We start from the raw sequence: 4056 nt of genomic DNA, 5'->3' as shown, positions 1-4056 counted from the left end.
AGGAGTACACTGTTGGGCACCTACTGTATACCTAGTGCTTTGGGTATATTATGGGGCTCATTCATGCTATAAGACCTTAAGGATTTGAAAAAATAAAATTTCAGAGGGCCTGGCAGGTCCATATGGCATCTGTACATGTCCCGGCTGCTCCTCTTTTCATCCAGCTTGTTGCTTGTGGCCTGGGAAGGTAGCGGAGGACGGCCCAAAGCCCTGGGACCCTGCACCCATGTGGGAGACCCAAAAGAGGCTCCTGACTCCTGGCTTCGGATTGGCTCAGCTCTTGCCATTGTGGCCATTTGGGGAGTGAACCAGAGATAGAATATCTTTGTTTGTTTCTCTCTCTCTCTCTTTCCCTCTTTCTCTCTGTCTCCCTTTTCCTCTCTGTAAATCAAATCTGTATTTCAAAATAAAAAAATATTTTTTTTTTTTGAAAAAAGAAACAGAGTTCCACAGATGTCTTGTTGCGAGTTTACCTAATCTGTCCCAGAACTGAGTGGAAGGCAGACTGTTAGAAACTCAGGAGTCTATTCACTGGCTGGTGCTGATGGGTGGACTGTCCCATTCCTCCACACGGAAGAGGGGAGCAGCCCCGGTCATTGGTGTTCAGGGGTTCTTAGGCAATGATCATCCAATCTACTAAGAGAGCACTGGCATATTATGTGACTCATTCAATCAACCAAGCTTACATCAGTGCACAATACAAATGATCCAATCAAACTGTAGTGGCAAGAAACAGATATCCAATTAATTTAAGCATCATGCACTTTAAACTATCCAATCAGTAAGAACCGCATCCCGCCTAGTAGCGAACAATAGAACCAGGCCAACAGGTCCTTCCAATTCCATGTACAGAAACCAATCTGGGGCAATTAGCTAAAGAAAAAACAAGATCTCATCCTGGAATGAGATACCGTCTTGTGATAAGCACTCTCACTCCCTTTCCAGGACTTCACAAGAACCCAAGGTTATAGTAAAGGTCGGGTTATGGACTTGTCCCAGAAGTGTTTCAGGAGATCTAGCCTCACTGTCATCATCTTTATTGTCTGGGCTGTCACAGTTTAGTGACTTGCATAGGACAAGCAGCCACAACATTGAGTCTGTATAGAAGCCCTTGGCAAATCAAAGCTCATTCCAACAGGTTTCACTGTATGAATTTGGTTAATTTTACAGGGTCTGAAATACCAGGAAATGAGCCCCTAGTCCAGGCTCTTGTGATTGTTGCTGGCAGACTGACCCAGACTGGCTGAAGACAAGGAATGAGTGATCAGTTTGGGCGGTGAGGGAGCCCAGGAAGCTTTGGGCACAGCCTGATCCAGCACTCCCCCTGGTGCAGCTGGAGGACCAAGACATCCTTCAGGCTTGGAAGGCCTGCGATGTTAGCCCACAGGAAGTGCAAGAGGTGGGGCCCCTGGGCATGCAGAGACTGTTAAGTAGCTCTGGGGGTGTCTCAAGGGGCCAAGCACTGAAGATGTTCCTATTTCCAATGCCGGTGGCAGGGTAGGGGTACTGATGATTACAGATAGCAGCTTTGCACAGAAAGATCCACTGGAGGATCCAACAGGCAGCTGCTGCCAGGCCTTGGCACTGGGCTTCAGAGCAGCGGAATGACCCTCTGGTCGCAGCATCTTTCATACAGAACAGGAAGCAATGACCCCCCAGCCCAGCAGATGCCCCCACAAATGCTATAGCAGTGCAATCCTGATAGTCTGTCCACAGAGGAGTGAACTGAAGTCAGAGAAGTGCGGTCTCTTGGCCGGGGTCACACAGCATGCCAGGACTCAACTGGCCTGCCTGCGTCCAGCTGCATCTGTTGCTCTGCCCGAAGCTGACTTTGGTCTCCTAGCTGCTGGAGGAGGAAAGAAGGCCTGTGTGTGTGTGTGTGTGTGTGTGTGTGTGTGTGTGTGTGTGAGCAGCGTCGGTGCTGCCGCCTGCCTGCCAACAAACCTTCAGCTGTCAGCCTCACTTGCGAGATTTTATTTGTTCACACTATTTCCACCTGCTGCAGCTGGGAACAGGATACGGAGTTGTGCCTGCCCGGGGCCCTGGTGGACAGGGTGGACGCCACTGGATCCAGTGCTGTTTATGAGGTCAGCATGTGGGATGACGTGTATTAATTTCTAGGCCACTGGGTGCTCCTGTTTCTGAGTGTCTAACATTCTTGGCACCCCTTCACTCTAGGCAGTTTACCTCATCCCTTCTTGAGAAAGTGGCCAAGGGGTGGCAAATCCTTGGAGTAGAAGGGGCTGCCCAACAGACAGCCGTAGGACCCTCCTGAGGCTTGCCAGCCAGTCACTGCCCCTCCCTGGGCCTCAGTGTTTCTACCTGTAAAGCAGGGCTGAGATCAGGCCTGAGCGAAGGAGTAGGGGGTGGGGCACAAAAATCCCACGAAGCTCATAATCATTGCCAAGGATTTGCCCTTGATCCTACTCTAGGCCTAGGTGAGAGGGCTCAGATGGCTTGATGGATAAAAGGCTGGAGAGACCAGGCCAGGGAGTACCCAGACCCTGTCCCTTTGGCTGTGCTGGGAAGGTCTCCCCGACCAGGACTTGGTACCCTCACTGGGGGAGAAGAAATTGAAGAGCCTGAGAAGAGGAATGGCAGGGGATTATCTCAAACCCAGCGTTACCTGGAAGGGGGGATTCTGGGCAGATGAGAGGTGTAGGGCTAGACAACTCAGGTCACCTGGGTTTATGGGTGCTCTTGACCCCTGTCCTGTCTCATGGTTCCCAGAGGAAATCAGCATAGGCCTTTTATCTTGGTGAAGGCCACTGGGGCTCGAGCCATGGACATGGGAAACCTGGGTCTCAGAAGTCTCACCTTGGGTAATGCTAAGAGGCACATGGGGAGCAACAGAAGGATGCTGCCCCACTCTGAGATCCCCAGACACCTACTGAGCCTCAGAGTGACGGCACCACCAGAGCCCAGTCCACAGCACTAGTGGAGGCCAGCCACAATGCCAGCAGCCTCAGCCCTCACCTCCCAGCCCCTGGACTACCTGCATCCATGCCCAAGAGTGAGGGAGGCCAGGGAGGGAGGTGTGTGCAGGTGTGCACAAGCACAGTGTGTGTGTGTGCGTGCGCACATGGTTTATACAGGTGTGTGTGCCTGCATGAATACAGTCCACGTATGTGTGTGTACACAAGGGCATGTGTGCACATGTGTGTGGTGTGTGCATGTGAGCATGTGTGTGCCCATGTAATGAATGTGTGCATGTCTTAGTACATGTGTGCACAGGTGGCATATGTCTATGTGTGGTATGTCTTTGTACTGTGTGGGTACATGGTGTGCATGTGTGTGCAGGGATGGACTGAACCATTTCTATGTGTATTTTCAGGGTGCCCATCGATGCTCCTGACTGGCTATTGGGGAGGGTGGAGCATGGCCCTGCCCCCTGCAACAGCCCCAGCTGACCACCCCATGTAGAGGCCTTGGACACCCACTCTGTAGAGGCCTTGAGCTCAGGCCCCAGCCTTAACAGTTGGGGGACCAGATGTCTGTTGCAGAAACCCTTGCTTGTGGCCCTGGGTGGTGGTAGCAAAGAGGGAGGAGGCTGGCACAAGAAGTGGGAGAATGGGTCTCCACTCAAGTGGTCCTAGGACCTGACCTTGCTCTCCCAAAAATCTCCAATTCCTATATAACACTTCAATTTGCTCTCTTGGAAAAGTGACTCAAACTCTATAAGAAACCATGGGAAACATGGGAGCCAGGAAAAGGGGAGTGGGAAATGTCGCCCCCGTGCCTGGTGTTTGCTCTCTGAGGCTGCCTGCCCCTGTCCCACCAACACTACCTTGCATGTGTTAGCTGAGGCCTCATCATTTCCCAAAGCCCTCCTGGCTCTCTTTGCCCTGACTTCCCTGTGTTCGCTTGGATGGCTCCCTCCCTGCATTCTGCCTGCTGTGCTGTCTGTGGTTGCAGCTGCCTTTTCAGGCAATAGCTGGAAGCCGCGCCATCGGCAGGCAACCTCGTTCCCAGAGGGACTCCAAGGAGAATAAGTCAATCTGGTGCTTTTATTTTTGGCTCTGGGTGTACAGTGCTTGTTCTCTAAAACATTCTTGG

Source organism: Ochotona princeps, chromosome 15, assembly GCF_030435755.1.
Source record: "Ochotona princeps isolate mOchPri1 chromosome 15, mOchPri1.hap1, whole genome shotgun sequence".
Lineage (NCBI taxonomy): Eukaryota > Metazoa > Chordata > Mammalia > Lagomorpha > Ochotonidae > Ochotona > Ochotona princeps.
The sequence above is the reverse complement of the archived record's forward strand: the minus strand, read 5'-3'. Positions refer to the sequence as shown.